The sequence below is a fragment of the Vicugna pacos genome, chromosome 1 (assembly GCF_048564905.1).
Source record: "Vicugna pacos chromosome 1, VicPac4, whole genome shotgun sequence".
NCBI classification, from domain to species: Eukaryota; Metazoa; Chordata; class Mammalia; order Artiodactyla; family Camelidae; genus Vicugna; species Vicugna pacos.
In genome coordinates, this window is record NC_132987.1 from 47,149,451 (window position 1) to 47,165,464 (window position 16,014).

The 16,014-nt window shown below is 40.8% G+C and overlaps 1 long non-coding RNA gene across 1 annotated transcript; it reads left to right on the plus strand.

Moving 5' to 3' along the window:
- The first annotated feature begins 550 nt into the window (after positions 1 to 550).
- On the plus strand, positions 551 to 7,082 carry LOC140696410 (uncharacterized). Its single transcript, XR_012072699.1, has 3 exons — positions 551 to 756; positions 4,788 to 4,825; positions 6,814 to 7,082. It is a non-coding gene; the product is annotated as an uncharacterized lncRNA (long non-coding RNA).
- The last annotated feature ends 8,932 nt before the right edge of the window (positions 7,083 to 16,014 follow it).

The following is a 16,014-nucleotide window of genomic DNA, read 5'->3' on the forward strand; positions in this document are numbered from 1 at the left end:
ATGAAATTAAATATAGAGAAAATTTTTAGAGAAAAAGATGAAGGGGTTTCCCTGAAGAAGTACACCACTGAGCTAAGTTCTCATGGAAGAATGAGGAAGTATGTTCCAGGCAGAACATCTCAGGCATACGGGGTGGGAGAGAGGATGATGGCTGGGCAGACACAGCCAGGGGGAGCACACTGTGAGCAGAGGACAGAGAGGCAGCAGAGAGCAGATCCTACAAGAGGCCCTGTAGCACCAAGAGTTTTACCCTTTACCCTTACATCGCTGGGAAACATATCAACAAAAATTCAATCAAATGTGTTGCAAGATGATTTCTCTGCTGCAGTACAGACAGAAGGAATGTATGGGCGGGGAGGTGGTACATGAAATGCGCGGAGATCGATGAGAAGATGCGGCCGGACCCAGGAGAAGGTGACGCGGCCTGGAATGGCAACTGTGCAATGGTGAGTAACGGACGGATCCGAGAGACACTTAAAAGGTCAATGTCTGGGTATTGGTGACAGATTTGAATTCATTTAATAAATACTTGTTGAGTGAGTAAAGGATTGGAAGAAGAAGAATCTGGAGTGACTACTAAAATCCCTGCATGTCTGAGAACCGTGCAGCGCTACCCGGAAGTTAAGCTTTAACAGAAGCCGACTCGCCTCCAGAGAGAGAGCATGCGCACCTGAGAGCAGTGAATTCAGCAAGGCGGCGTCCTTAATCTAACACAATTTTCTCTCTTCCAGCGGTGATTTCCATTCATGGTGTCCAGTGAGTACCCTGAAGCTGCTGGTCTTGTCAGCCATGGTAATGGACTAGGCAGCTCAGGCTGGGGGTGGGGGTGGGGTTGGGGGTTCAGTTCACAGGGGACGCTTCAAGTGCAGCTCCAGTGAAATGATGGTATCTTGCACCCCCCACCCCCTGATAGCTGGTTCATTGCCACCCTCCTGGGCCCTCTATGGCACAGCTGTGGTGCTCAGAGTTATCTTTCTTTAAGAAATAAAAACGACTTATTAGAAACCATCACCACCACTGCCTGTCTCCCATTATAAACACAATGTATGTTAACTGACTTGAGAAATACAGAATAACATAAAGAAGAAAATTAAAACCATCTGTAAATTCCCCAATAGGGGGAAAAAAAGAAAACAACACTATTCTCTGGAGAAAAGTTAACAGCTGTAGTTAAGAGCTTAGGCTGCACAGTTAGACAAGAACATTGGTCTTTACCCCAAGAGCACTGAGAAATCAAATTATCAGATTTGTTCTCCAAAGTGATTTGTCTGCTGGTGTATGGACAGAGAATGAAAGGATAGGTGAGGAGGTAGTACGCTTGGATATAGAAAAGATAAACGAGGAGTCCAAATCACAGCTCCAATTCTAGTAATTAAGAATCTATGGGAAAATCGCTAATGAGGCTAACCCCTAAGTTCCTCACATGTACAGGTGAATGATAATAGTACCTGTTTGGGGGCTGGTGTGTATAAATCCCTTAGCACGATACACAGCGTATACTGTCTCTGATAAATGCCTAGACATTCTCAGTATTTAGTATGCTACCTTGCATTTTTGTACTAGCACTGAGATTATCATATATAAAATTTTATAATCCACTCTTTTTAGCTTTATTATTTTCTCATGTTATTAACAGTTCCTCGAAAGCATTATTTGTAATGGTTGTATACTATTCCACCCTGTAGATATACCACACATAAAATCATTTCCATATTGTCAGGCATTGAAATTGTTTCCAAATTATAACTGTAATAATGTGGAAATGAACACCTCCAAGTACAAAATTTTTTCTGCATTTTAAATTAAAATTAAGATGGGTCCTCAAAGGAATAACCACAGGGACCAGTGGTATGAAAATTGTGAGCTTCTTAGTATATGTTACCAAATTGCTACCCACAAAGGTGATGGGTGTGACATTTCTACCAGCAAAGTTTACATTTATACCGACATGGAAGTATTTTACTTTCTTACTCTTTCAAGAAACAGGTCTTTGAAGGAATCTGCCAGGTCAACCATCTGAAGGAAATTAGGATTTGGTTGAGCATTTATTAAGTGCCGTACTTAAAACATCTTATCCAATCCCTTGTTAGCTTTGTGAGATGGTTAGCCCCGGCTTTCTTTTGCACCCAGCAGGCTGAGTTGAATTAGGAAAGCAGGTTAAGATAGCACCGGGCACCACACTCCTGTCAACCCACTGCCCTCCTTCCACTGTGTCCCAAGTGTCTTGAGACGTGTTCCCTTGCTTCCTGAGAGTCACCTCCCAGTGTCCAAACTCTCCAAGGACATACGACCACATGCACAAATTATTCTTGGTAACTCATCCTGAAATAAGAACAAGTATACAAATATGTATGTTTTGATAAGTGCTGTATGGAAAATTATGATGCTTGAGACAGTGCAAAAGGGAGACTAATTCTGACGGGCAGACCAGTGAATACTTTCTGAAAAAGGACACTTGTCCCGAATGTACCTTTGTCCAGCAGCTCAGTGGCTCTGAGACCACTCAATGAGTAGAAAAAAGGCCAACACAGAAAGGATCAAGTGAGCAGGTGGAAATATTTACATGAGTAGGTTACAAAGTAAGAAAACCCCAGATCATATTGGGTTTTGTAGGCCATACTGCAGAATTTGGATTTTATCTTAATTGCAAAAGAATGATTACACCAGCTCCAGTATATATACAGTCTCTTCGTTTACATCTAAAGACCAGCAGAAGGAAAAAAAAAAAGAGAAATTCTACAAGAAAACAATGTTTCCTCTCATCCTCATTCAATATACCAGTTCTTGACCTTGGGAAAAGATAAGGAGAACTCACTGGTTTATTGGTTCGTCCTATGCCCTATATCAACATCCTGTCAGCACCTATTTAAAATGAGTTCATCTATGGACTTTCTAAACGAAAGCATTTCTCCACCCACTATTTCACAGGATGTCCTAAAGTGGCTTAGCTTCCTGGAATTTTTAGTAATATCTGCAATAATTTTTAGATTGCATATGCCTCTTAACAAAACTCCTTTCCAGACTTGGCCCCAAAAACAAACTAAATCATTAGCCAACCAACATTTCCAGAATGCCCACTGCGTACAGAGCACTGAATTTATCTCTTCAAGCAGATAAATAAGCTATCCTGCTCACAGATTGCTAAAACTCTAGGCCATACATGCGGTAACAGTAATAGTAGAATTTTCCTGCCTTTACCGACACCTGTCTTGAGAAAAATAAGACTGAATTGCCATTGAGGACCTACTGTTCATTCAGAGAAGCATCCTCAGGATCACAGAAAATATCTCACTGCAGAATCAAGTCCCCAGGATCATTCAGTGGTCCTGATGGCAACAGTCCTCCCTGGCACGTGGCAGGAGTTCCATGAGCTTTCCCTTGGGAAGCCCCTTTGCAGCCACTGGCTCTCACACAGACTCGAAGGAAATCTTACTGTTGTTTTTAAGAGCCGCGATAACTTGATGTAAACTTCCACTTCAACTCTGCTCCAACACATTGACAGATTCATTAGCTGGACACACCAAATTATCAGAATTTAGGAAGCATGAAATGTATGCCTACATGACGGTAAAGCAGACCCAAAATAATTTTCTCATCAGCTTTTTAGAGGGGTGTGGGTGAGAAGAGCAGCACACCTGCTCATGACTCACATTTCCACATTTTGCCAACAAGGTACTTTACTTGACCAATTTCCAGCTGCTCTGCCCAGCGGACACCACAGAAACTAAAGAACAGAGCTGAATCTCAGCCACAGCCCTGTGTACACAGGACTAGGAGACAGCTCTGTATGCTCCCATACTTGGCGCACGTGCACACACACACACACACACACGCACAAAGTAGACACTCCCCCCCACCCCGAATCCTCTGGGGAAGGAAGAATTGGAAATAAAAATGTATTCACAGCCTGACAAGTGGGTAGCAAAATATTGATTCGAGCTTCTTAAAAGAAGTAAAATATGTGGACTTGGGGAAGAACCATGTGTGGGAGGGAATCATATCTCACAAGATGAAAGAAGATAAAAGAAAGCAAGTTGAGAGGGAAAAAGCCAGCAGCTTTCTCACCACCAGCTCTGAGGCTGGCGGGTGTAGCCGGGCCGGGTGGGGAGCCCCTGGGAGCATCCTCTATGAATCCCACTGCAGGGGGCAGTCCCGCTCCCCAGATGCATATTGGATAGACACAGAGAGGTCACGTGGCCCAGCAGAGCTACCCAGGCCCACGGGATTTCCGGAGCCTGTGTCCTAATGTTGGTCTTCACATTCTCTGTGTCTCAGGTCTTGTGAAATAGGCACAAAACCTGCTTAGCTCACAAGAAAATGGGTTTTATAAGCCTCTGAGAGGAGAACCCATCTCTAAGTGTTGTCTGCGCTGTCTGTAAAAGACGTGGCAGCCTAGAGGAGGGAGGAGGCCGGAACTTGGAGGCACAGAGCTTAGGGCTTCCAGTCAGTTATTCTGCTGCTGCGACCTTCAGAGACCTCATTCTTAGCACCCAGCACGGGGCAACAGTGCCTACCCTGCCTGGCGCTCTGGGCAACTGTGAAAAACACAAGGTATAAAGGCGTGTCATTCACGTGACGCACCATAAGGGGTGATGATGAACGTGGGCCTGGCACTGGGTACTTGGTGCCCCTTGGAGGAAGACAAAGAACCAAGTCACCGGAAGCTAGTCACTGAGGTGGCAGATGGATATTAAACCTCAAAGCCTTCCCATAGAGCATCTAGCAGCTCAGAGGACAAACTACTGGGACATACTGACATTGATGGGCATTCAATATTTTTCCCACAGCCCAGAGATCCTATAATCCAGAAGACACCTCGGGATAGGTAAGTCTCTAAGGTCTTTTGTTTGACTCATTGATCAGCTGGTTTTGTTTCACTGCTAAAACAAGGCAGTGGCAGACTTCCCATAGAGTAGCTTCTGAAACTGAAACTGCAGTGGACAGATGCATCGATCAGCCTGCAGACTTGGTAAAACGTGGATTCGGATTCTGTACATCTGGGGCGGGGCCTGACAGTTGACCTTTCTGACAAGCTCCAGGGTGATGCCCACTCTGTGGTTCTACATACCACCTCTGAGGGAGCTAGGCTGTCCATAGCATGTGAGAGAGGCCTGGGAAAGATATAGATGTCTACTTTCATAGGAGAAAGGACCCAATGTAAACCCCTAAATCTGCATTTGAGGACAGTGAGGTCAAGGGTTAGCAGACCTGTCCAGCATCAACAGAAGACAGAGGTCCCAGCCCCACCTGCCCACCCCAAGTTCTACCCTCCACCAGTCAGTCTGGCTCTAACACTCTTGCCCCTTTTGCCCTTGGCTTCCTTTTCCTGTCTCTCTTTCTGCTCCTTCTGGGAGGGAGCGGGGGAGGGGAGAAAATAACTGTGGTGCATGAAGTATATCCTAGCTCTGAATCATAGAATCTCTTACCTAAAGGAGATAAGGCAAGCAATGAGGATGAGTTTCCAGAGAGAAAAAAAGCTAATCACATCCCAGTTCTTAATATCCCACATTGGCTTCAACTTCAAGGGCTCAGTTCTTTGTTTCCAAGGCTGGTCCCTGGTGCCTGGGCCTTCCACATTTCTGTGAACATTGCATCTAGGGGGGCCATATCTTCTGAAGAATTAGATTCCTAACTCACCCATCTTATTAGGACCTCGAAAGAAAAATCTCTTGATCTAAGGAGGGGAAAAGATTTTTAAGTAAAAATTTTGAAACTGAAGGTAGCTCCCAACACACCTTCCACTCATGGGCTATGTTCCGAAAATAAAAAGGGGGAGAAACACAATTTGCATTGAATGAACTTCAGCTCTGCTCCCAATCACACAAATTTATGAAAATCATGCTTTAAAAGCCTCCTTGAAGTTTTCAGTTCTTTTTGATGCCAATTATCCAACCAAAAGCATAAAATTGGAAAGCATTTCTTTGATCCATCATCTTTTCTGTCCACCTAAGGATATGAACTAAACAAGGGGGAAAGTGGCTAAAGAAGTGAAAAGAATTGTTCTTGGGGGAAAAAAAATGGAAACTCAGCAAATACTTTAAAATACACATAGAATTTGCCTTTTAGAGAAGTGCTGCATTTTCACCTACCATTTGATCACGAATGGAGTATTTGAAGAAAGATTTGGCTCTAAATGAGGCTTTACACATACAAAGGAATATTTGTTCCCAAGCGTTTCTATTATGCTAGTAAATACTGAACAGCAAAGGGTACACTTCACACAGTGAGAACTGTCCACTTCAGTCAGCACTGTACTAAGTGCCTTTCCCAGTATAAGCATTAAAGTTTCACAAGAAAATTTGCCCACAATGACTATGCTGCTAGAACTCTGTAGGACTCTCCCTAGGTTATTTAGATTTCATTATTAACATGTATTTTTAAATGCCCTTGTTAAGACTGGAGTCCTTGCAAAATTAAGATTAAAATACCCCCTCCCTGTGTGTATAAAGACCCCTGGCATTGGGGACAAAAATATATTATAATGAGACAGATTTAAGGGTTCAGAAAGTTTCTTCTGAGTTCTAAACAGCTTCTTTCAATTCAATGAGATGCCATTAACTAAAAAAATCCCTATAGGAACCTACAGGACACCTAAGAGCTTATAGCTTTAATGTCACCTTAAGGATTTAGCCCTTTTCCTCCAAAGCTGGGTTCTTATTTATTAAATCTTAGAATAAATAAGAAATTGCACTGATCATATTTAGTCAGTGAATTAAGGAACCATCTTAGGTCATTGATGTAAAGTGAAGCCAAAATAAATGTGCTTTCATTTTGCAGAACAGGCACGTGTTCACTAAGTCTGTTTCTCCATAGGTCACCAGGCATTCAAGGACATCAAAGAGGTCTGAGATGAGGAGTGGGAAGAATGAGAAGTATGAGCTCCAGGGAGAAAAGACACTCAGGCTCTGCACCCAGATGAAAATTCCTGGAAGCAGTCACTGGCTTAGAGCTCATCAACCAAATAGCTTTTGTTACCTCTTCACCCATGTGTCCAACCCTTCTCAACATACCTCTCCCCTCCCCTGACCTCTACCCAACTCTTCCTCTAGACCGATCTGATAAAAACATATTTAAAACTCCCAGTGATATGGAGAGGTGAGAAGGGGACTTGGGGTTGATAGACACAATAAGCAAAAAGTTGAAGTGATCTCAGGTTATTTTCACAATGTAAAGAGGTGTGAAAATAAAAAAGTACAAATGATAGGAATTTTCCAAGAACGTCAGGTTACCACAAGACAAAATATAAATGGGGATGACACTTCTTTCTAAATTGGGAGACTAGGACAAACAAAAGACCAAAGTTGCAAACAATTTCTTCCAAGATTAAGTCACTGCCATAAAAAGAAGCCTAAACTCGCCAAGGGCTGTCCTGAGTCATCAGATCTGTGAAAATATAGGATAGGTCACTGGAAATGTATACCATAGTTAAGAATCCAGAGTTTGAGGATAGGAAGACAAAATATCTTCAAGACATCAGTTCTTCCAAAATCGATCTATAGGCTCAGTGCAACTCCAAAAAAAGCATCAACAGGGTTTCTAATGGAATATCACAGACTGTTCTAAAATGGGTATAGAAATACAGTGATCCAGGAATAGCTGAGGATCTCATAAAGAAGAATGAAGTCAGGGAATCATCCCAGATATAAAAAGTTACCAAGCTATAGTAATAAAAACAATGTGGTATTGCTGCTATAGGAATGAAAAACAGACCAATAGAATAAAGAGCTCATAGATACCCAACATACATGGAAACAATATCCAATAATGATAGTTAATATTAAAGTATAATTCATCTGATAGCATGATGGTTAAGAGTATGAACTTTGGAGCCAGAATGCCTGCATTCAAAGCCCAGTTCTACCACCTATTAGTTGTACCAGTTTACTTATTTACAAAGTGGGAGGACATCTCTTAGACATACAAACCTCGTAGTATTGATACTTCTGCACAGTGTCCTCCCCCATGGAATCATGTCTCACCCTGTATGACCAATAGAATATTGAGGAAGTAACATGTGTTTTTCAATGTTAGGCATAAAAAACATTGCAGCTTCTGTTTTGACCTCTTGGAACACTCTCTGTGAGGGTAGCCATCTGCTATATTATAAAGCCTCTCAAGTAGCCCCATGGAGAGGCCTAGCAGAGAGGAACAGAGGCCCTTATCCAACAGCCAGACAAACTTGCCAGACATGTGAGTGAACCACCTTGAAAGTAGAACCTCCATCTTGAATCTTGGCTTCAGATAACTATACAGGTAATGCCAACATGGTCTAATATGATTGCTGGTCCACTGCAGGCATAGAATAAATTAGAAATTTTGTTTGTATTATCATTGTACAATATTAGAAATTTAGCAGAAAGTCATGGCACAGGGAGCTCTATTCTGTGCCCACAAGGACAGTGTGTGAATCATTTTTGCATTCTCATGGCCTAGTATGGACTTCATAAAATATGTCTTCATGAAACTCAACTGTGTGCCATGCACTGTTCTAGGCAGTGGATGAATGAATTAATGCCTAAAAAAGTACTCCAGCTGTTTCATCACAGCAGTGCAACGCATGGTGAGTAAAATCCTTGAGTAGGGAAAAAACAAACAAACAAAAAAACCTGAAAACTCAAGGGCTTAGACAAACAATCTCTTAAACCAGTCCAAATTCCCTCTCCTTCAAGGAACCTAGTTCACCTAGTCTGGCTGAGCACTTTGTTCACTTTATTCATACCACTGAAATACTCATGGGGGAAAAAAAAAATCACAGGAATAAAGTTAAAGTAGCACAGAATTTAAATATTCAAATGTTAACATAGTCCTCATATAGTCCACCCAACTTTTAAATGATCTGTACAGGTTGATTTAAGTTATAATGAATTTCAAAAGTAAACAGGAGTTTATAGATATCTCTCTCTAATACATTATAAATTTAAGCTGTATTAGAATATGTATGTCGGTGTTTTCATAATTTAATCAGTTGCTCTGGAGGCCAAAGAAAGTTGTTTCTTTAAACAGCTTAGAAAATATTGGGAGCACTGTTCTACAGTGGATAGCTTTGAGATTATGCAAATATTTTTCATCCAGTACACAGGTAAACTTTTTCTATTTTAGGCAATTCTCACATTGCACAGTTCCAATGAACATGAAATTTATTTACCATAATTTAGTTAAGCAATATTAATAGCATGGCTCAAATTTCAAACACATTATATTAACTGTAAGTATAGCCATTGCATAAAGTCCAAATTTCACTGACAGCTTTCAAGTCCAAACCACTAGACAGAAATCAATGCATATCACAATCAAAGACTGACTACATCAATTCGTCCTCATTCTGTCAGTGATCTGTCAATCCACATCTGTTATTCAGGTCATGCACAGACAGTAAAGTGTGTGGTTGTGTTGCCTCCTTGTTGACAAGCAGTAAACCCACATGACATTTTACAAAAATGGATACTCAAAAAAAGGAATTGGCTGACAAAGATGAAAGTGCAAAGATGAAAGAAACAAAAAGTAAAGTAAAACTGAGTATGATTTAAAATGTTGATGAAAATGAAGTATCACCTCACACCAGTCAGAACGGCCATCCTACAAAAGTCCACAAACGATAAATGCTGGAGAGGCTGTGGAGAAAAGGGAACCCTCCTTCACTGCTGGTGGGAATGCAGTTTGATGCAGCCATTGTGGAAAACAGTATGGAGATTCCTCAAAAGATCAGGAATAGACTTACCATGTGACCCAGTAATCCCACTCCTGGGCATATATCCAGAAGGAGCCCTAATTCAAAAAGACACCTGCACCCCAATGTTCATAGCAGCACTATTTACAATAGCCAAGACATGGAAACAGCCTAAATGTCCATCAACAGGTGACTGGATAAAGAAGAGGTGGTATATTTATACAATGGAATACTATTCAGCCATAAATATGACAACATAATGCCATTTGCAGCAACATGGATGTCCCTGGAGAATGTCATTGTAAGTGAATTAAGCCAGAAAGAGAAAGAAAAATACCATGATATCATTCATATGTGGAATCTTAAAAAAAAAAAGAAGAAGAAGAAGAAGAAGTAGAAGATAACAAATGAACTTAAATATAAAACAGAAATAGACTCACAGACATAGAACACAAACCTGTGGTTGCCAGGGGAGAGGGGTGGGAAGGGACAGACTGGGAGTTCAAAATTTGTAGATACTGACAGGTATATATAGAATAGATAAACAAGTTTATACTGTATAGCACAGGGAAATATATACAAGATCTTGTGGTAGCTCACAGTGAAAAAGAATGTGAAAATGAATATACGTATATTCATGTATGACTGAAAAATTGTGCTCTACACTGGACTATATTGTGCTCTAACTGACTATAACTCAATAAAAAAAATAAATAAAATAAAATAAATAATAAAATAAAATATTGATGAAGATAGAATGAGACCTAAAAGATAAAATATCACCCACAATGAAAAAGTCCAACAGATATAAAATCAAGGTAAACTTATTTCAACATCTTTTAGTTAAATTGCAGTAGGAACAGAAAGCTGCTAATGTCATTGAATGGGGCTTTTACTTCTACTTTGAATTGAAGACTGTCATCAAAAACAAATCCCAATCAGTCTGGCTACCACTCAGCCCAAAGCAATGGAGTTAGTTGCCGCACTGAAAGAAAACTGTATTTACTAGGAGCCCGAAGAGGGACCTTTAGCTACCAGTAAAGGCTGGTTTCATTGTTCCATAAGTTGACATGAATTGATTAATCTTAAACTATCTGCTGAAGTTCTAGCTCAGATTAAAATAAATGCTTTTGTGAAAGTTACAACCAGATTCCAAAGAGATACAGAATAGCTGACCAGGGGAGTGTTGACACTGCCACCATTTAAAAGACTCCAGCTATGCAGCCTGAGAAACTTAATGAAGGAGAATTTATCAATATAAATGAGGAAATGGTTGAGATGAAAAGGATGAAGATGTCCCAGAGGAAGTAACATCAGCAAAAAACTTCACATTAAAAGAACTCAGAATTATTTTACAGTGTTGAAAGTGCAAAGGATAAAATGCTGGAAACTGATCCAAACTTAGAAGGAAGAATGACAGTTTTCCAAGGCAGAGAAAAGATACTCACTCTATATCATAAGTTATATGATGAGAAAGTAAATTCTGTTCAAACTATGCCTGATAAGTTATTCACAAAGAAAGGAAACAATTCTCAATTGAATAATTCTGAGTATTTTTGATGTTCCAAGTTGCAATGTATTATATGAAGATCAGTCATTTTTAAAAACGTCTTATATTTAGACTGATAGTAAGAGAATCTTTGTTTTAACAAAAAAAATCATGTAACTTTCCCCACTGATTATGATTATCATTTTTTTATTGTTTCAACTTGCACAATCATTTCTACTGTCCTGAACTACTGTGTAAAGCATTTGGTAAAGCAGTCACAATGAAAGAGAAAAGAATAAATATGTAAGACATGACTGATCTGTTGTATTTCAGTGATTAACAGTATTGTTCAAAACAAATTTTAATCACCTTGGCTAGCTAGTGTTGCAAACCCAGGACTTCAAGATAAAACAGAAAAACTACTACCTTTGCTCAAGAACGAAAGTAAATTTGCTGTTTGATTTGTACACCCAAGAGTAGAAAAGCGCTAGACTGAGATTTAAGGCGTCCAGGTTCAAAACTGGGCTCTGCTACAAACTCCCTGTGTGACTCCAGAGCCAATCTTTCTGTTCATTCTACAAACATTCATTCCCAGACCCCTGCTATGTGTTGAGGATATAAAATTGAATATCAGATGGAATCTGGCCTCAAAGAACTCACCGTCTGTTAGAAATGAAAAACCAGAAATAGTTATAGTACAATTCTCATCTATGAATCAGACCTAGTAATGCCTACCTCACAGGGTTACCAGAGGATAAAATAAGGCTGTACAAGAAAGCATTCTGCTGTCAAGTAGTATACAAGTACTAGCTAGTGCTACTGTAACTGTAGCACCTGGAAAAATCAGACTATTACTCTTATCCGATAGTTCTCACGGTTCAGTCTGCAAACCAGCAGCATCAGCATCCCCTGGAAACCTGTTCAAAATGCATATACTTGCCCTGGCCCTCAGATCTAGTGAATTAGAAACTCTGGAGAAGGGGGCCCAGAAATCTGTGTTTAACAAGCCTTCCAGATTAGAAAACATTGGAAATAGAGCAGACCACATGGAAGAGAGAATTAGAGAGCTTAAAGACAAATCGGGAAATGATACAGATAAAAGAAAAAAGAGAATTAAGAGCTAAAAAAAGTGGAAATTCTACAAGAACTATCTGACTCTTTTTAAGTGCAACCTTAGGATAATGCACATCCCAGAAGGAGAAGAGAGGGAGAAGAAATAGAAAGTTTATTTAAAGAAACAACTGATAATTTCCCAAACCTGGGGAAGAATGGATATGTAATTCCATGAAGCTAAGAGAATACCTAATTCTCCGTGCATAAAACTGTCAAATGTCAATGATAAAGGAAGAATTTTAAAGGCAGCCAGAGAAAAAGGATGGTAACTTACAAAGGAACCCCCATTAGGTTATTAGCAAATTTCTCAGCAGAGACTCTATATAGGCCAGGAAGAAATGGAATGCCATTCTCAAAGTACTAAAAGATTAAAACAGTCAGCTAAGAACACTCTATCCAGCAAAGTTATCATACAGATATGGAGAAATAAGGACTTTGTCAGACAAACAAAAGCTGAGGGATTTCATCCACATTGGATCTGCCTTATTAAAAAAAAAAAAAAAAAAAAAAAAAAAAAAGGTTGAAAGGAGCTTTCCACCAGAAACAAAAAGGCAAAAGTGCACAAAACATTGAGAAGGTGACAGACAGAATCAGAAAATTGCAACTCTATATCAGAATAGGTTTTTAAACACTTTATTATAGCACGAAGGTTAAAGGGGAAAAAAATCAGAGAAAATAACCATAGCTATTTCATTTTGGTAATAAACTCACAACATACAGAGAGATAATTTGAGACAACAAAAACACAAAAAGTGGAAGAGGAAAAGGACAGAACCACATAGGCAAATGAAGGTAAAATACTATCAGCAGAAAATGGGGGCTATTTTATCTATGAGACATTTTATACACTTCATGGTAAGCACAAAACATAAATCTAGAACAGAGACACAAAACATAAAAAAAGAGGAAACTGAGAAAAACATCACAGAAAACCACCAAGCCAAAATGGCAGAGAAACACAAGGAAAAAAAAAAAAAAAAGGAGATGTAGAGCAACCAGAAAACAAAAGATAAAATGGTAGTACCAAGCCTTGACCTATGAATAATCCTTATCAATAATCACCCTAAATGTAAATGGATTGAATTCACCAATCACAGGTCACAGAAGGGGGGAATCGGTCAAATCATGGAGTAGAAAGGCACTGAGCTCACTTCCTGTCATAGGGACACCAAAATCACAACTATTTGCAGACTTACCATCAATGAAAAAGACTGGAACCTACTACAAAAGATCTTCTCCAACTAAAGATACCAAAGAAGGAACCACAATGAAATGGGCAGGAGGGACAGAGTTGCAATATAGTCGAGACTCATACTCCCTGGTGGGAAACCCACAAACAGGAGAATAAGTACAATTGCAAATATTCTTCCAAAGGAGCAAGAGTCCCATGTTGAGCTCCTCAGCCTGGAGGTCCTGCACAGAGAAGATGAGCCCCCAGTGCATTTGGCTTTGAAGGCCAGCAGGGCTTATTTTCTGGAGTCTCAGAGGGCTGGAAGAAATATAGACTTCAGTCTTAAAGGGCAAACAGAATATCTTACATACTCTGGGACCCAGGGCAGTAGCAGTAATTTGATAGGCGCCTCAGTCAGACCTACCTGCTGATCTTGGAGAGTCCCCCAGAGAGACCACAGCTCACTATATGAACACAGACACTGGCAGCAGCCAATTTTGGGGAGCTCTACTACGAGGACACAGGTGAAGGCAAGAGCTGTTTTAGAATCCTCCCTCTAGCTTATTAGCCCCAGGACCTAGCCCTGCCCTGGCCCGAATGTCTATAGGCACCAGTGCTAGGTGCTTCAGGCCAAGCAACAAACTGGACACAGACAGCCCCACCCACCAGCACGCAGGCTGTGCTAAGACCCCGTGAGTCCACAGCCATCTCTGGAAACAGCCCTGTCCACCAGAGAAACCAGCCCCACACACCAGTGCCCAGGCATCAGACCCAAGAACCCCAGGGCTCTCCAGCCAGAGACCCCAGAACCAAGCTCCACCCACCAATAGGCAGGCACCAGCCCCCAAATCCCCTGGGCCTGGCCTGGTCCTCCGAGGAGTTTGCTGTAGTCTTGGGACCAGCCTCATCCACCAGGAGACAGATACCAGCAGCAAGGAAACTGTAGTCCCACAGTCTGTAGACCTGGCCTGCCAACCAGCAGGTCAGAATCTGCCCTGAGACCAGCTAGACCCCTCCACCCACCCACCAACAAGTCTGTTCCATCCTTAGGCCAAGCTCTACCCTCCAGTGGGCAAAAAACAGTCACAAGAAAATAGAATCCCCACAGTCTGTATGCCACACCCACCAGCAGGACAGATCCTGCCTTGGGACGGGCTAGAAACTGACACTGCCAACTAGCAGACCAGCACAAGCTTCAAGACACCCCAGTCCCACAGCCAACTGTGTCAGGAATCAACTCTACCCACCAGCAACCCAATACCAGCTCTGGGACCCTGGACCCTGAAACCAGACCCCAGGACTTGGCTTGGCCTGCCAGTATGCCAGCACTACCCCAGGACCAGGCTTCACCCACCAGTGAGCAAGCAACTGCCCCAGGGTCTCTTAGACCCTGACTTCACCCACCAGTGAGCAAGCACTGTCCCAGGGCCTCCTAGGGTTCCAGAGTCAGCCACCTCATGCCAGAAGGGATTGGCAGTAAACAAAACAGCATGGTACTGGCACAAAAACAGACACATAGATCAATGGAAAAGAATAGAGACTCCAGAAATAAACCTATGCACTTATGGTCAATTAATTTATGACAAAGGAGGCAAAAATATACAGTGGAGAAAAGACAGTCTCTTCAACAAATGATGGTGAGAAAACTGGACAGTGACATGTCAAAGAATGAAATTAGAAAATTCTCTAATACCATATACAAAATGAATTAAAGACCTAAATGTAACACCAGAAACCATAAAACTCCTAAAAGAAAACATGGGCAGAACACTCTTTGACATAAACTATAGTAACATTTTTTTGGATCTGTTTCCTAAGGCAAATGAAATGAAAGAAAAAATCAACAAATGAGATCTAATTTAACTTAAAAGCCTTTGCACAGAAAAGGAAACCTTCAACAAAGCAAAAAGACAACCTACTGAATAGGAGGAAACATTTGCAAATGATATGATCAATAAGGAGTTACTAACCAAACAGCTCATACAATTCAACAGCAAAAAAAAATTTTTTTAATGGGCAGAAGACTTGAATAGGCATTTTTCCAAAGAAGACATACAGATGGCTAATAGGCACATAAAAAGATGCTCAACATCATTAATTATCAGAAAAATGCAAATCAAAACCACAATGAGGTATCACCTCACACTTGTCAGAATGGCTCTCATCAAAAAGACAAGAAATAACAAGTGTTGCAGAGGATGTGTAGAAAAGGGAACCCTTATAGAAGGTTGGAGGGAATGTAAATTATTGCAGCCACTGTAGAAAACAATATGGAGGTCTCTCAAAAAAACAAAAATAGAACTACCATTATGACCAGCAATTCCACTCGTGGGTATAGATCTGCAAAAAAAACCCCAAAAACACTAATTGGAAAATACATGCACCCCAATCTTCACAGCAGCACTATTTACAATAGCCAAGACACGGGAGCAACTCAATGTCCATCAACAGATGACTGGATAAAGATGTGCTGTATATGTACACAATGGAATGCTACTCAGCCATAAAAAAGAACAAAATGTTGCCATTTACAGCAACATGGATGGACTTTGAGGGTATTATGCTAAGTGAAAT